This window comes from Macrobrachium rosenbergii, chromosome 20 (assembly GCF_040412425.1).
Source record: "Macrobrachium rosenbergii isolate ZJJX-2024 chromosome 20, ASM4041242v1, whole genome shotgun sequence".
NCBI classification, from domain to species: domain Eukaryota; kingdom Metazoa; phylum Arthropoda; class Malacostraca; order Decapoda; family Palaemonidae; genus Macrobrachium; species Macrobrachium rosenbergii.
Window position 1 is genome coordinate 26,537,501 of NC_089760.1, and position 19,382 is coordinate 26,556,882.

Genomic DNA, 19,382 nt, shown 5'->3' on the forward strand with positions numbered 1-19,382 from the left:
CTGTGACCCATCAGCAACAGATACGAATATATATATATATATATATATATATATATATATATATATGTGTGTGTGTGTGTGTGTGTGTGTGTGTGTGTGTGTATATATATATATATATATATATATATATATATATATATATATATATATATTTATATATATATATATATATTAGAAATAATCAACACACGATCACGTGTGGAACAGAAATAAATTTCTGACTCACATCAGGATCGAACCCAGGTCTTTCAATTGAAAGCAAGGGCGCTGCCCACTAGGCCACACAAGTTATAAAAGAAGTTGCCCTCAGGTTCCAGCTTGTTTTATGACTTGTGCGGCCTAGTGGGCAGCGCCTCAGCCTTTCACTCAAAGGCCTGGGTTCGATCCTGATGTGAGTCAGAAATTTATATATATATATATATATATATATATATATATATATATATATATATATATATATATATATATATATATATATATATATATATATATATATTTTTCCACTAGGTGTCATTTCAACATTAATATGTTTCTTCTATGTAACTGTTTTAAAACCAATTGATACTTTCAGCTGTTTACCCTAAAGACAGATTTAAAAAAACGATTTTTAATATAACTGAACCTACTCCTACAGATGACTGGTTAACGAAAACAAGAGATTTCTGCTATTCTACGATGACGTCATAACTGTTTGGCGACTTCACCATTTTCTTTGATGCCCTTTTCTCTACATGCCCTTTATCCAAGTGGGGAATAAATGAAAAACAAAACTTGTACCCTATGTGGCAAAATTCGACCTCGCCCACGCTGCTATGAAGAATAATGTAAGTTAAGTTCAGTTCTTGCATATTCTCTAATATTTAGGTACATCACACTAAAGTTGATTAGAACCATCTCCACCATACCATCGTATTCTAGAAAGCATTGCTTTATTAGACTGGTTATATTATATATATATATATATTATATATATATATATATATATATATATATATATATATATATATATATATAGAATATTTATACAGATAGAAACTATTTATATGTATATGTGTGTGCGTGCGTGCGCGCCTGCAAATAAAATGTAAGTAAGAGTTCTCGTTCGATCTAGGATGCACGCAACGTTGGGTGTGGTCGCACTTAGGATCAGCCGTCTTTGAGTAACAGACTGCTGTGAAAATAATCCGCGATTATCGTCTGAAAATCAAAGAGGATAAATAATTGGTTTCTGGATAAGAACTGCACTTGATACTTTTTCTTATTAGTAACCGTAGTGATGATGATGATTATTTTATTATAATTATGATAAGGAAGTATATACTTGGAATAAATTAAATAGACCAGTAACTTGCGAAACAAACTTTCACAGAAGAGAGTGTCCATACACACACATATGTCTGTATATATATATACACTGTACTATATATATATGCGTGTGTATATATTTACACGTATGTATGTATATATTGAAAAACAAATTGCTTCGACAGCCTTCTTAAACTAATGGATATAAAAATCAATAACATTGCATGGAAGCCTATTCCGCAGTTTTATGACAAAATGAAAAAGAAAAGTATATCAGGTAACAGATATCGTGACAACGTAGCGTTTGAACAAAATTCAGATGTGCACGCTAAGCAAAGCGAGCATCACCCACTAATTTTTGCGACAGGCACTAAAATGAAGTGTCAGTTCGCTCTTAAATTCTTCTGCATATTTAAATATTTAACGTGCGATTCAAATCAAAAGGTCACCTTTCCTCTTTGGCCATTCCTTTTCAGTGTAGAGATATTTTAAGTTTCACTTGCTATAATGAATGCTGGCAGGCTATTGAATTTGAATGTAGAAATGGAATAGTTTCATGGAGCCAAAAATATATCTTTGGCTGTTTTTCTAAACCATAATCTTCCATTTTTGAGAAAAGATATAGGTCCAGAATGGTTTCTGTTCACGAGAAATGTACACAAGTTTTGACTGAGTAAAAGATCTGAAGCGTGTCTCACTAATACCGTCAACTTTGTAGACTTTAGATCAAATAGTTTTAAAATGCTGTGAAATCACAACTTTGGAGTCGAAGTTAACATTTGATATCATCAAGTATTTAAAGTCACTAAGTAAAGTGCCACCTATGCTCGACGGGTCATGGAAGCTTTAATCAATGAAGTCTTAGTTTCGCTGGAATGTAGCCTCACAACCCACCGACCGAATGTTCCTCTTATTCATCCATTCGAGATTTATCTCAGTGAACACACAACAACTTTACCCTTCGCTGGGAGGAACGGTCAAGTGTATTAGGAAAAAGGTCCTCCACAAATGCCCTAGAACACCACCCTTTGGAATACCAATCAATCAAGGATCTAATTCCACAAATGTCCTAGAACACCACCCTTTGGAATACCAATCAATCAAGGATCTAATTCTTCCACAAATGTCCTAGAACACCACCCTTTGGAATACCAGTCAAACGAGGATCTATGTTTAAAAGAGTCCTGTGACACACCCCTGAGGAACACCAAACGAATTAGTGTTTAGGTTAATTAAAAACCTAATATTCAACATCTTTCTCATATTCCCTTTAAACTGAATGATACAGATAGCCTCACTTTCGACATTTAAGATGCAATAATTATATAGTCTTAAGGTAGTAAAAGACAGGTTACAATTAAACTCAAAGTGAGTCAGTCTGCGTATATTCGTTGTCAAAGTTGTCTTGAATACAACAAGCTAGCCATAAACGGAGATCATAACTGCCTAGTGGATTCTTGTGAGCGAATTGACAGTAAGGAAGTAAGTGTCTAGTATCCAATTGTACATTTATGGGACTGAGTTGGGGCTTTTCCTTAAATTAGCATAAGAAGACTGAAGGTTAGCCTATGTTTTCCAGAGAACTTACGTCATGTTTCCCAGTCATTATCTCTGAAAATGTGTTCATCCTATGCACTTTATTTAAAATGCTCAAATAGAATAAAAAGGATATTCTAAAGTCCAGGAAATGTAAGCAAGTTTGTGGAGAAATATTAAATAGGAGAGGTAAATGGAAAAAAACCTCTACCAAAGACTACTCATTGCCCTCAAAACCATAGGGAGGTGTGCCTAATCACTAAAATTAAGAATTGGTCTCCACTTCCGCCCAGGTAAATGGGTTATTTCTCCTTTAAACATCTGTATTTCATTGACCTGAATTCCTTAGCCTCTAATAGAAAGGATAAAACTCGGTACTCTTGCTCCTGAAAAAAGAACCATAAAATTGTTTAGGGTTTGCAATATTTGCATAAAGTATCAGGTCTGCTCCTCTCCGGATACATTTCATGACTCTTGTGCGTGATTGCTTGCCTTAAATGTGTGCGTGTGGGAGAGTTATTGAAAATCGCTCTTCATGAATATGTAAGAACACCAGTCATTCTAGTTATGTCCCTATGAGCTCAACATTGTATATGCAATTTACAGGCGTTCGATAATCTGTCGACAAGTGTATATTGTCGTATTTGTCCAATCATGTACGACATGAGAGAGAGAGAGAGAGAGAGAGAGAGAGAGAGAGAGAGAGAGAGAGAGAGAGAGAGAGAGAGAGAGAGCATAAGAAAAATCCACTCCTCACATTCACTTCTTCCCAATACATTAAAGAATTAACTCTTCTGTTTCATCGGCCAATGGAATGAGACGTGAAAATAACTCTTTATTTTTCCATAAATTCTTTTCTGTTTCCTTTTATTTTATAGCCTTTTTAGATGCGAGTATCCCTTGTTGTAATTGTCATCCATACGTGAACTATTCTTGTTTTTCCTGTGTTGAACTAATATTAAGTGATTTTGCAAGCATACCTTCCATCATTCTACCAAACTTGAAGCAACTATCATAAGCAAATTCTTTCAACTGACAACGTAATTTACTTGATCTTAGTTCCTATGTCCAGTACGCTAACGGTTCACTTTACCACCCGTCTTATATTTGAAAAAGGTTTTTTATTTCCGGAGGATCCAAACCAATATCTGTTGATTCCACCGGCGTAATTTCCTGTGGTGTCCATCAAGATTGCAGTGGTGTAAAAGAGTTGCAGACCACAAATCAATGTTTTTCTCTTTTAAAGATTTTTACTTATGTATTTAATTATTTTCTTATTTCCAGAGTTACAGAAATTACATTTGAAATTTATATACAGTATTTAATTATTTTCTTATTTCCAAAGTTTCAGAATATTCATTTTGAATTTATGTATTTATTTATTTTCGTATTTCCAAAGTTTTTAGGAGTTGCATTTCATACTGAATATATATTGTTCCAGTATTTATCTTTACGACAAGATATGCTACATAATGTACTGAAGTGTACAGTAAAGCTTAGGTAAATATGTACACTGGTTTTTATTCAGAGGAAAAGTTAAGGAATCAAGAGAACTATTTCCACATTTATTCCCTTCAGGAAGATAGATAGCAAAATTTATTTCCTTCAGGAATATAGATAGCAAAAGACACGAAGAGGGGATAAGGAAAACTAGGAACATATTAAAAGTATCAGGAGAATTTCTCAATATAAGAGAACACAAGATGAGACAATAGATTCCGAGGGAGAGACTTATCCGACCGAAATTGCCTTATTGGGAAAAGAGATTCCATCCCGAGATCCTGACAAAATCATTTTCATTCTGTTATAGCAGAACTTACATGTTCCATCACTCTCTCTCTCTCTCTCTCTCTCTCTCTCTCTCTCTCTCTCTCTCTCTCTCTCTCTCTCTCTCTCTCTCTCTCTCTCATGCCGCTTCACTCCACTCAGTACGTTTTTTTTTTATCTATTCCACCCCCCTCCCTTCTCTCTCTCTCTCTCTCTCTCTCTCTCTCTCTCTCTCTCTCTCTCTCTCATTCAGTCTCCCATTCTCTCTCTCTCTCTCTCTCTCTCTCTCTCTCTCTCTTACTCTCTCTCTCTCTCTCTCTTCATTCAGTACCTATTTCAGCTTTTTCTCTCTCTTCTCTTTCTCTCTCTCTCTCTCTCTCTCTCTCTCTCTCTCTCTCTCTCTCTCTCTCTCTCTCTCTCTCTCTCTCTCTCTCTCTCTCTCTCTCTCTCTTCATTCAGTTTTTTTTTACTTATTTCACCAACCCTCCCATACTCTCTCTCTCTCTCTCTCTCTCTCTCTCTCTCTCTCTCTCTCTCTCTCTCTCTCTCTCTCTCCATTCAGTACGGTTTTTTTTACCTGTTTCACCAACCATCCCCTACTCTCTCTCTCTCTCTCTCTCTCTCTCTCTCTCTCTCTCTCTCTCTCTCTCTCTCTCTCTCTGACTAGACATTAAAAAGAGAAAAGATGACAATGTAAATATGTTTATTCTTATTTATCTAACCAACAAAAGTTCAGTTGAATTTACGCCAGATAGAATAAATTGTTAGATGAAATTAATTATGGCAAAACGTACTGACGGTTTAGGTCATAAAAAAAGACTCGTATAAAACTAGTTAGCAAGATTTGTTTACTTCCTCATTACGCACGTACAAAGAATAGCCGGATGCCCTCCAGAAATTTTCGAAAATTTTCTTGTGAAGCTAAAGGAATTCTTATTTTTACGTTCCGTCATCCTTTGGTTTATTGGAAAATTTCATTCGGAAAAAAACCAGAGTCGTATTTTTCCAATAAAGCAGGTAGACGCCAAATCTACGCTCCACGCACATTACTAGATTCTTAAATAAGATATTTTTAAGAAAACTTCGTTCCTAACAGCATCTACTTTCGTCTTTAGTAGGATTGTCAAATTCCGCGTGTGAAGCCGATGTCGTCCACCATTGGTTGATTCTGTAGCCAAAACAAAAAAAAATACAAATAAAAAATTCTTCTTCGCTCTCCTTTAGTATAAGAACTTTATGTTCGTTCGGAAGTCGGCATACCGTAAATATTTTATAAGGTCATTTCTTCCAGACATTCCAATAGTAAGAATGTCGTTCCAAGTTTCACAAGTCAGGGTGACGTCTTTTCTCTTGTCGATCTTTAACTTTATCATTCCTTGGAAGTGAAGCTTTATTCTCTGTATCTAGAATTCTCGAGCTCCCAGGAGCTTAATTTAAGCAGAAGAAAATTCTTTGGAATATCTTGGCATTCATTTCGCATTTTTATCATTCTTCTGGACTTCTGCTCTGAAAGGGTCTTGATTGCTTGAGGGGGAAAAGAAAGGGATAAACTTGTTGCATTGTACTTTAATTAACTGTTTTAGTGTTATGCCGAATTTGAGGATTAATGACAATTTACCTTGAGAGTTTCAACATACCCGTCACCATCAATAACTTCAGGAATGTATGATATCAGCAGTGAATTTATTTATTCACTGCAAATCCGAAAACGGCACAAGATTTAATTCGTTCTCTATGGATTTGATAGTTTCCCATTCAGTGGACTTCATAGCTCAGTATAAGAACACTACTTTATTGTAAGATGTGACTTTAGATATAAACCAGGCAACAACGATTTTTACAAAGTTTTTAAAGTACTGTTTATTTGAATTAAACAAGCACCATCCACCTGACAGCCCCCTCTCCCTCTCTCTCTCTCTCTCTCATGCCTCCTCAGCCCCTCTCTCTCTCTCTCTCTCTCTCTCTCTCTCTCTCTCTCTCTCTCTCTCTCTTCATTCTGGTTTTTATCTAATTCACCAGCCCGCTCTCTCTCTCTCTCTCTCTCTCTCTCTCTCTCTCTCTCTCTCTCTCTCTCTCTCTCTCTCTCTCTCTCTCTCTCTCACAGACATTTTCATCTTTTCCCGACCGCCCGAAAGGGATCAGACGAAATGAAACGCAAGCACATTTCCCTGCAATATTCGCTGTCCTCGCCACCATCATCATTAGGATCTCTTTGTGCAGCAATTTCCTCATCATCATCTCCCGCATTCCCACCTTTCGTAATTGTTTTCACACCTCGGAAGGAGGGGTTCTTGTGTCGTCTGGGGCTCGTTATGGTAAATCCCTTCCTTTTCATCGGTAATGCGCGGTGTCCATTTCAAGAGATGGATTAACGGGAGGGGATTTCTTGCCGGATGCTCATTTTTTCTCGGATTTTTTTCCCCTATTGCGAGGAAACCCGAATAGAAATGCGAGAGTTTACAACGTTGTTCCGAAAATGAGACTGAATGAGCCTCCCAGCGAAAATAGACAATGCTACTGGAGGTAATAGGGGCATATGTTTGGCTCCTAGCTATATGTGACGGTGCTGGTGGGTAAAATAGAAGCATCTCGTTGCAATGTCATTAGATTTCCTTGCTACTAGATTGATACGCATCAGCATGATGGGATATGGCGGAATCTCCTAAAAAGATCTATGTCAGAAATTCTGTTTAGAAAATTTCCACCATTCAATATTTGGCTCCCAGCTATATGGGACGATGCTGGTGGGTATAATAGAAGCATCTGGTTGCAATGCCCTTCAGATTTCCTTGCTACTAGATCGATATGCTTCAGCATGACGGAATCTCCCAAAAAGATATGTGTCAGAAATTGTTTAGAAAATTTCCACCATTCAATATTTGGCTCCTAACTATATGGGACGATGCTGGTGGGTATAATAGAAGCATCTGGTTGCAATGCCCTTCAGATTTCCTTGCTACTAAATCGATATGCTTCAACATGACGAAATCTCCCTAAAAGATCTGTGTCAGAAATTCTCTTTAGAAAATTTCCACCATTCAATATTTGGCTCCTAACTATATGGGACGATGCTTGTGGGTATAACAGAAGCATCCAGTTGCAATGCCCTTCAGATTTCCTTGCTACTAGATTGATATGCTTCAGCATGATGGGATATGGCGGAATCTCCCAAAAAGACCTATGTCAGAAATTCTGTTTAGGAAATTTCCACCATTCAATATTTGGTTCCTAACTACATAGGACGATGCTTGTTGGTATATTAGAAGCATCTAGTTGCAATGCCCTTCAGAATTCCTTGCTACTAGATCGATATGCTTCAGCATGATGGGATATGGCGGAATCTCCCAACAAGACCCTTGTCAGAAATTCTGTTTAGAAAATTTCCACCATTCAGTATTTGGCTCCTAACTATATGGGACGATGCTTGTGGGTAAAATAGAAGCATCTAGTTGCAAAGTCATTCAAATTTCCTTGCTACTAGATCGATATGCTTCAGCATGATGGGATATGGCGGAATCTAACCAAAAAGGCATATGTCAGAAATTCTGTTCAGTAAATTTCCACCATTCACATCCAAGCGATTTTGCCCTTTTAAAGAGCTTTCATAACCTTGATGACGAAGTGAGATTAATCTATTCTAAGAAAAATACGTTCATGTTTTTTCCCTTCTAATCCAGAATTTAATCGAAATCCGGAATGAAGTTCCTCACACTATGCTACAAATGAAATTGCAAGTTTTTATTAAAATAAAAAATACATCACGATAACATTATTTTCATTATGAATTAGATTGGTATTAAGCTCTGCATTTAATAAGGAAATGATTTCCTTAAATATTATGTTCAGGCTATAAACTATTTTCTTTATTATCTGAGTACAGTCAGCATTAGTGATGACTATGTGAATCCACACTATTGCTTTGAAATTTTAATAGATTGATTTAAATGGACTAAGATAATCATTACATCAGATTTGAGTAAATTACTGACAAAAAACTGGAAAAATGTATATTAGCAATATACCGATGGTTTTTTTTATTTGTGCATGGTTATTACTGCCATACTCTGAATTATGACAAGTATTGATACTTGCATTATTATTTTTTATATGAATGAAAAGAGCTGAGACTGTTTATGTAAATTGTAGGTGGTTGGTAACTTCCTACAAGTGACTATAAACAGTGAACGCAAATTTATAATTTTTCAGCGAAAATTCTCATGGCATTTTTGGTATCAAAGTCAATACATTTACAGGAATTTCTCGAAAACAAAACTAATTGAGTAAAAGTGAAGATGAAACACCACTTAAAAAGGTTTAAGTTCGCGTGGACTTAAACTTTTTAATTTATCTCACTATCTTCACCTCATAATTAGCATTAATCAAACCAACGATAATTTTAATGTTGTCTTTGTACTGTCATTTTATGTTTTTAATCGTTCCTTTCCTGCTGATGAATAGTAGGACAAGAACAGTATACTTGCTGAATATACTTTTAGTTTTGGAGAGTACTATTAACTCAAATTGAAGGTATTATAAAAAAAAAAAGGTAGCCTTGGTACGTTCACGTAACATGTTGCATCTTATGAAGATTCTACACCATTCTGTCGTTCGCCCTTAACCCAGAACCTTTGTCATATTTCGTTTTCGTTACGATCTTCGATGTTAAGTAGAGAATATTGCATCAGTAAGTTTCTCTGTGGTGCTCTAATTAATTTTGGAATGATGGTGATAAAATTGCACCTGAAAACCATGGCTAATATGCGCTATTAACATGTAATTCATGCATGTAAGTTTTACAATAATTTCTGTACCATGTATATATCACGACTGTTTGACGAATTTCCAAACCTTAGATTTTCATCTTCACATAGATCAGTTAAGTTAATGACATAACCAATATAAATAATTTTCATCAAAGAAGCTTTAGTTGCTGACGAAAGTGAAGGCACACAAGATGCAAGTACTTTTTAGCTTTCTGTAAGAGGAAACTATTTAGATGGCTGTTTGTCTGTCCGTCTCACTTTTTCTGCATATTGATCACCCACCCTCCAATCATCAAACATACCAAATTGCAGCCCTCTAGCCTCAGTAGTTTTTATTTTATTTAAGGTTAAAGTTAGACATGATCGTGCGTCTGGCACCGCTATAGGTGCCAACAACTCATGCCACCACTGGGCCGTGGCTGAAAGTTTCATGGGCCGCGGCTGAGAGTTTCATGGGCCGTGGTTGAGAGTTTCATACTGCATTATACGCTGTACAGAAAACTCGACTGCACCGAAGATACTTCGGCGCATTTTTCACTTGTTGCATGACAGGAATCGAATCTGAATGAGGGAATACGATATAGCTATCACTGTGCTAGTCTTGCCCTTAGCTTGGTAGAAAAAAATCTCCAAACTCCTGAACTGTTGCATTTTCTATCTATCCTTTTAATCAACTACTGCTGGATAGCCATTATTCAACAATATGGTTAAATCAAAAGCAAATGTTGCTATTTTTATCACTTTTGCTACATCTGGTGAAAAGGAGATATATGTGAGGTTTCCCGGTTATTTAATATTAATAAGTTTTGAGCACTTTCTGTAAACCGCAAACATAATTTTGTTTCCTTAAAGGGTTGTTTAGAGATTGCTTTTCTTTAATAAAGGGCGGCCAATGTAGAGTTTACCTAGCCCTAACGGGGAAAGACGTTGCACAAACAGATCAAAACAATGAAGGAAACTCTAAGCTTAGAGAGATCCTCGTCGCCATTAGACGGGGAAGGTGGAATTAGCGTCGAGTTTACGTTTTCGAAGCCCATTGAGCAACCTGCTGGCTTTGAGGCTGTTGATAAAGTGCTCAGCCAGAGGAGCCAGAACAGGTTCCTGCTCTCTCTCTCTCTCTCTCTCTCTCTCTCTCTCTCTCTCTCTCTCTCTCTCTCTCTCTCTCTGGACCTGAAACTACTTCCTTGTTCTCTTGTACATGAGCCTATTTCATTTCCCCAATATATATATATATATATATATATATATATATATATATATATATATATATATATATATATATATATATATATATATATATATATATATATATATATATATATATATATATATATATATATATATATATATATATATGCCTTTCGCACTGGAGGAGTTCCATAAGTGAATTTTATAAAGAGACATTAGCTAATCTGATAATGAACAAAAATGCCCACCCTAAAACCAATTTTTTTGCAGGTCAGCTAAAAATATAATGTAGGGATGGTGGTGAGAATAGACAGTCTTAACTGACAAATAAATAAACAATAAATATATATAAAACCATATATATATATATATATATATATATATAATATATATGTATGTGTATAATATATATATATATATATATATAAATAAATAATATATATATATATATATATATATATATATATATATATATATATATATATATATATATATATATATATATATATATATATATATATATATATATATATATATATATATATATATATATATATATATATATATATATATATATATATACATACACACACACCTTTAAAGTGACACAATAAAGTAACATAACGATGGCAATCCTCACCTTGTCAGCCATCGCTTTGTTGAATCAAATGTGATTGCCTTCGTTAAACATCTCTCCAGCATCAAAAGCTTGTCCATTAGCCCACATATGAACGTCATAAGCAAAGCGTCATTCTTCTAAAAACGCACGAAAATTATTTGTTTTCAACATTCGTGCATTATTGGGCCCCATAGATAAAAAGGTTTTGCTTTTTCCTCTGTACATTTGCAACTATTGTCTTCGTGTGTTTTTCTTTAGTCATTATATTTTATGATAGTTATGAAAAAAAAACTGCATTCACGTTTACGTTTTCAAAGGCCTCTAGACTTCCATCACTGATGGTCTATCGTTGTTTATTTGTATTAATTTTTTTTTTCATTTCACTCTCCTTTTCCTTCATCTGGGCAGAGCAAGCTTATGGGTTCAAACTGGTAGGTTTATTTGCCTCTACATAAAAAGAAAAAAGGACAGTTAGACTAAAAGCCCCTCTAGGTGTTTCTTATCAGTATATTTTTTGCATCATAATTTTTCAAGGTTTATCAATTCAATAAATTTGAGAGTTTCTATCTAAGAAAATGAAATATACTTCAGTTCAACAACACGTCTTGATATTACAGTTCAGTATACTCGTGGGCATAATCTGCTACAAGTATCTTCATATGTAAAATAATGTAGATTTTGTGGGACTGATAAGTAAATTCAAAACGGAGTTGACAAATATAAATATTATATTTAAAAAGAAGCCATATATATATATATATATATATATATATATATATATATATATATATATATATATATATATATATATATATATATATATATATATATATATATGTATATATTCAGAGCATTTATATGCGCGTTTTGGAAACTTTCGCTTCCAGGAATGGAATAGATTTTGAGTGCTAAAACAATAACAATAGCAGGACTCTGGTATTGCTTCTATCTCTCATCTTTATCTCTTTTTCTGTATCGACGGTTCTTAAAAATATAAAAAAACAGGTTGGTGAAATTGTACAGCTTGTATTTTTATACAGGGCTGGTCTTTCTGAGGCTTTTTCATTTTTTTACTGTGAACTTTTCGTGTGCTTGTATAGAATTTTTCGTGTGTACCTTTCATTTGTACCTGAATGTTGTTCTGAAATTCTGTATGCACTAGTTCCTTAATGTTTGACATACATTGTGATTGTACAAATAAACTTGCATAAAACGTTTTCATGCACACATACACTATATATATATATATATATATATATATATATATATATATATATATATATATATATATATATATGTTTGTATATGTATGCCATACCCGCGCAATATGTATGTATATATATATATATATATATAAAGCCAAATCAAAAGTCCTTCCAAAGAAGGCATATATGGGAATAAAAAGCACGTTAAAAGAAGAAGAAGAAAAGATATATGTGTATATATATATGTATATATATATATATATATATATATATATATATATATATATATATATATATATATAAATATTTTCTGTTAAAACATTTTTATTTAAACAGAATTTCATCTAATAAAAGGAACCCATAAAAACACCAAAATGTAGAAAGTTAATGCTATATATTTCGGAGAACAACTTTCTCCTCTACAGGCAGGTAATGAACCTGCCTGTAGAGGGAGACACTTGTTCTCCTAAGTTATAGCATCACCTTTCTACATTTTGGCGTTTTTATGTGCTCACTTTATTCTGTATATACATATTTGTATGTATATATATATATATATATATATATATATATATATATATATATATATGTATGTATGTATATATATGTATGTATATATATATATATATATATATATATATATATATATATATATATATATATATATATATATATATATATATATATATATATATATAAACATAAGCAAAGCCGCACACACATATGGATGTCGATGTTAGCATAATAATGATTCTATTTCTATACAGTTTTCAGTTACTGGGAAAGTTTAATTTTATCCTTCTCATGATCTTGCAGTAAGTAGAAGTAGCTTCTAAAAATAATGACAGGACCATTGCACACTTACTTTTACAGGATACCTGTTCATCAAATCTTTCAGGTATACGTTGTAATAGTAGGCAAAATGTATGCATGTGGATATCTGTATTTGTACTTGTTGTTATGCATTTTTTTTATTTATAAACATGGAAACCCTCAGTCCTGTAGGGCAAAGCACTAGACACGGACTCATAAGGAGACCACGCAGTCAGCAGTGGTCTTAAATTCTCGAGGAAATAACATGTGATAAACTTTAAACTGACGTCCCCAAGGTTCTGCACTAGAATTTGGGACACCAAACTCGCCAGTGCTTATCACGTCAAATATGACCATTCCAATAAGTTTCATTTATAATGTGAAACTTACTCGAAATTATAAAGAACCAAACACTACATTGCAGATGTATTTCAGGTAATGTAATACATTTACTTATAAAATATGTGAAGTATTCGGAAATCCACTTATGCTAAAAGCTAACAATTGCCACATTCCTAGACGGAAAAAATAGTCCAGTTCATGTGTCCTTTGAAATCTAACTGTTTAAGGGAATCACTTTATACTCAAGACTACATACTCCGCAAATCATACAAAGATATTAGAACTAGGGCCCCTTGTGATTTAACTGAATATTAGAAGGAGTTCCAATACTCTTTATGATTGATAGTTTAATGGAAATCGATTGCATTTTCTGCAAAAATTTGAAACATTACCTTAAATTACTGGATCAAAAATCATTCAAGTGACAGACCCTTGCTGGTAATTTAGTCAGATCTCAAATATAATGGCTTTTTACTTTCAGCATAAATTTCAATAATATCATTTTCTGAAAAATATTATTTGTAGAAATTAAAATGAAAACAATAGGATATACCAAATAAAATAAAACCCAAAGGTTGCAAAGAATAACAGAAAATAATTAAATCGGGGATTTTAGATCACACATCCTCGAACACCACGCAGCTTTACCATAACACAATAAAATACTGAAACAAATTATTAGAGATTGTTCTCAAAATGTTATTTACTGTTTTACCTGTAAACCCGACAGGATAAGGTCCAGCTAAAAGAAATGAGAAAATATAAGTTCCTGGATAACATCTAGGTATTAAATGTACTAGAAAAATACTTATAAAGTCTCAGGTGAACAAACGGACATATACTCATCTGCACACATACAGACACACGCACAAATATATATATATATATATATATATATATATATATATATATATATATATATATATATATATATATATATATATATATATATCATATATTATAACTTTTTATATATATCTATCTGTGTATGGCCAACTTTTTTTATATGTATGGCCTAATGGGCAAAGCCTTTGCCTTTTAATTGAAAGATCTGGGTTCGATCCTGATGTGAGTCAGAAATGTATACATACAATGTATATATATATATATATATATATATATATATATATATATATATATATATATATATATATATATATATATATATATATATATATATATATATATATATATATATATATATATATATATATATATATATATAATAAATATATATAAAGAGAGACAGAGAGACAGATAGTCAGAGCGTGGTGTCCTCCTGATTGTAAAACACACAATAAGGATGAAACGCAAATAAATCCGGTATTAAAATCAATATTTGTGGAGGAGTTTTCCACGTCATGAGATATTTACCTTTTCCCTTGAAATTAATTCTTTGCTGGTAATCTTTACAATCCCAAGGTGAGACCATTCTTATTAAATAACAATCATTCTCCCGTTTCCATTTACTTATTTTATTGATGTATTCCTTGATGTATTACTCTAGTGTTTGCATTTAACTATGGAAAGAGTTCTGTCACGATCTTGAAAGAGTTTTTTTTTTTTAAAGAGATATCATCACATATTCTTATAACAGCTTTCTTAACCAGATAACGAGCCCCGCAGCATTTTCAAAACATAATAAACTTTCACGGTCTGTCGTTAGCTGATTGTTATTTGACATCATTGTTTAATTACAACTTTCCATTCAAATTACACTGTTGGAATTCTAAGAATCTTCCCCTAATGGCTATAGGCTTGAAGAAAGCTCTCATAATTTAAAGAACATATAATGTAAGGTATTGTATGCTTATTTAATAATTGCTTTTAAGTGTAAAGACCTAAGAAGACAAAGCTTTGTTAGGAGAAAGGGAATTTTCTATTACTGTTTTAAACCATATACTCTTCCGCATGCTATTCAATTAAATAAGGAGCAAGTTACAAAATACATCAATATACAAGAGTGAACTCATGCTCTGTGTAGAAGCAATATTATATTAAATAAGGATAACTACCATTGTTACCTCTTGTAAAATAATAACAAAAAAATCCATTTTCATTATTCTCATTTTCTGGTAATTTATAATTTTTCCGTATATTTTTGTTTCGCTCATTTATTTCAAACCTCCTTTATTTTTATAAACTGACAAAGGCATCAAAACCGATGCAGAAATAACCTAATATATTTTCATTAATGTGTGAAATCCTTCAACATCTACGATAGTGATAAGCTGTTTTGCAGTCACCTTCTGTATTATCATGACGAATACTTTTTATCTTTTAACAAGTATTGTTTAATGATGATCACAAACATCTACGGTAACGATTGCTGATTAATATAAATCTACGTGATCAAAACGATTAATTTCATATTAATATACCCAGATAAAATTTCGTCATGTAATCTAGTTTAATTCTTTCAGGAATTACTGGATACTTTTTTTTTTGGGGGCGGGGAGGGGATGGCTCGTAAAGTTCATACATGAAAATTGATATCTTGCAAAATATACATGTTACTTACATTTACCATGCAGCCACAAATCTTCTTAGAAAATAGAAAAATAAAACATTTTCACGGACATAAAACTCTAAAAGAATAAAAATAAAAATCACAACTTTAAATTAACCAGACACCCACCATTAGCACTGATTTTTGTCGACAAGTTCGCTGTGCTGGAATTTTTTCTCTCTCTCCTTTTTTTCCTTTGAAGAAGTCCAATTAGGTTGCAGTTCTTTGAAAAAAAAAAAGGTTAAGGAAAAATAATCAAGCCAGTTCTATGTCATTTCCAGCCTTGCTGAAGAAAAGAAGATTTATAAAGATTTTACCGCTGTTGTATTCGCCTTTCCGCCTTAGGAAATATTTCGATCGTCTCGAGTTTTTGTGGCAAAACTCAAAATATTTCGGTTTTACAATTATTTATCGGACGCACTGACTAGCAAAGTGCATCAGTAATGAAGGTAGGCATCTACCACCCTTGAAAGAGTTAGGTAACAATAATCACATAAATTCACAAGCCTAATACACGAACTTGTAGTCATTAATCGACTTCGGTCAACTGGGAACGCAGAACGCCTGTTGGGTGCGCTTCACTCCACGGTCAACGACACACTGGTCGTGGCCACCTTTTCCTCGGTATATATACAGGCCCGCTAAAAGATGCGCATCGCTAAACGACCCTCTTCATCTGACTTTTTTTTCTTTCTTTTCTTCATTCATCGTGGATGTGTGCCCGCAGAAGGTGGCATACAGTGCAGCCTGTTATGTTGCTTTAATTTTTTTATTTCTTGAATGAAAAGGTATAACCTCAGGCTCGCTTTTTGTTTTTGTTTATTGGAAATGTTTTGCCAAAATCTCTTAAATTCACGAAATGCAAAAGCATTATTCGAAACAAACTATTTGAGAAAGTTGGGCAAAGCTAACAAAGCACAATGCTTTGTTGTTTTCGAAGTTGCCTCATGTGAAATTTTTATGCATTTTTTCTTACAGTCGCCTGTTACTTCCTTCTGCACTGTGAACTATTTTCACATTAGAAACATTCTTGCATATTTTTTTTCTTTATTTTTCATCAGTAAAGTTTTTGTTTTCTTCGGAAAGGGGCCTTACTGTTCCCATTATGGTCTCTCTTTCATATATAGTCTCATTATATATATATATATATATATATATATATATATATATATATATATATATATATATATATATATATATATATATATATATATATATATATGTATGTATATATATATATATATATATATATATATATATATATATATATATATATATATATATATATATATATATATATATATATATATACACACACACACACATATATATATGTGTGTATAACTGAATCACGAAAATATAGAACTTGATGAATATATAAATTTTCTTTTCGTTTGTCCAAAAACATCTTGATGTAGAGAGAGAGAGAGAGAGAGAGAGAGAGAGAGAGAGAGAGAGAGAGAGAGAAAACATGTTTGTATGTCTGCCTGCATGCCTGCTAACGTTACCAGAGGAAGTGTCACAGAGACTCCGGCACAGGGCTACTGTCGTTTTAAACGCAGCAAGTATTCAGAAGTATTATGTTAGGGAAACTGGTCATAAGTTAATAATGATAATAATATATGAAGATATTTCTGAACAGTGAAGTTTTCAGATGAAAATCGTAAATTTGCTCTCTGCCTCCATATACGTTCTTTGTGGCGAACATACTGTAGTTCCTCGTTGAATGAGCGGGTTCCGTTCTCAGCTACCACTCTGTTGGTCGCGAGTTCGAATCTCCGACCGGCCAGTGAAGAACAAGAGGAATTTGTTTCTGGTGATAGAAATTTATTTCTCGCTATAATGTGGTTCGGATTCCACAATAAGCTGTAGGTCCCGTCGCTAGGTAACCAATTGGTTCTTAGCCACGTAAAATAAATCTAATCCTTCGGGCCAGCCCTAGGAGAGCTGTTAATCAGCTCAGTGGTCTGGTTAAACTAAGATATACTTAACTTGTAGCGAACATTCCCACGAAGGACACAGGCTGTTGTCACGGCTTTGCTTATTTCTTCGTTCGTGCTTGTTTACATCAGAATAAATAGCTGATATTCAATGTCACGTATTTTGAACATTTTCCTGTCATAAATTATCAGTAATATTCTCATATTACTGATTGCTTCTTGTGCCTATTTCCGTTGCAGGTTGAACCTATCGATCGCTTCATTTTCAGCTATTCTTCTTTCTGTCATTTCCCATTCTCTTTGCCTTCCCTCAATCATTGTTATCTTTGTTACTCGTCCCTTCGATCTCCCCTATCCAATTAGTGGATAATAAGCGAATCGGAGCTTGTCCTGTGGGTCGAACCTAGGAAATTTCCTCCCGTGCGGTTTCATTACTGCTTCGGGATACCTACATCAGAACAGGTTTGCAGGTTATGCTACTAGGGGTTCTGTATTAGGGCATTGGGTATATATCCCTTACTCTGATAATTCCTTTAATCACTCCTGGTAGTCAAGTATGCATTAATTATTATATATTTGTCCAAAAATTCAACAACATAATTCTATTGGAACCAAAGACTCCGTATACTTCAGGCAGAGTCTTTTGAATAACTAAAGGTATCAGTAAAATGGCTGGCTGCTTGAAATATGGGCTGGCACGGCAAGCATCTCTTAATAAAGCAGTAAATTTGTTTTTCATTCTTATTATATTCATTTCCAGTGGATCTCTCCTTTTCTTAAATAATCTTTGGTCGAATAATGCTACCAACAAAGTCTTTCTTACTTTATCTCTTTCAAAACTAAAAGGCATCCGAATAAGCAGAATTCCTGTGGGAATTAAGCTTGAATTTGTGATTACTCATAGCGATCTGCAATCATTTTTATTACTTTCTTAATAATGACGCTCTTCCCTTAAACGGTTAATGTTATCTTGAATGAACTCTTTTATGGGTCGTTGGTATCATATCCGAAGCAAAATTTATTACAAAAAACTACAAAATTATCTCATGCTGCTGGCGTCTGCATATTATCACACTAACATTTTTTAAATGTCAGTTTGAGGATATCAAAACATCGGTAATTTTAGAAAGTATTGCATTTTTTACTACGCTTTTTTTTGTTATATCAAACAATTAAAATTTTTCTAATACTCACAAATTATGTTCCAAATTATATATATATTATTCTTATAACTATCAGAAAATTCGAATAATTATTTATGAAACTTGAAATAAATTATTACTTCAATTTTGATATCTTCTAGTCTTTGAATCGGTTACATAAAACTTACGCTGTCGTTTCTTGGCTTATATCTGAATTTTGCTTTCATAAACAATTAATCTGTTCTCTTACTCG

At 33.4% G+C, this 19,382-nt stretch overlaps 1 protein-coding gene across 1 annotated transcript in view; it reads right to left on the minus strand.

Annotated features, from left to right (window-relative positions):
* LOC136849163 (uncharacterized) overlaps positions 1 to 16,649 on the minus strand; it is a 41,440-nt gene extending 24,791 nt beyond the window's left edge. The window contains exon 1 of the mRNA XM_067122261.1: positions 16,177 to 16,649. The gene's annotated coding sequence lies outside the window, so the exon portion shown is untranslated. The remainder of the gene's footprint in view (positions 1 to 16,176) is intronic.
* Between the last annotated feature and the right edge of the window lie 2,733 nt (positions 16,650 to 19,382).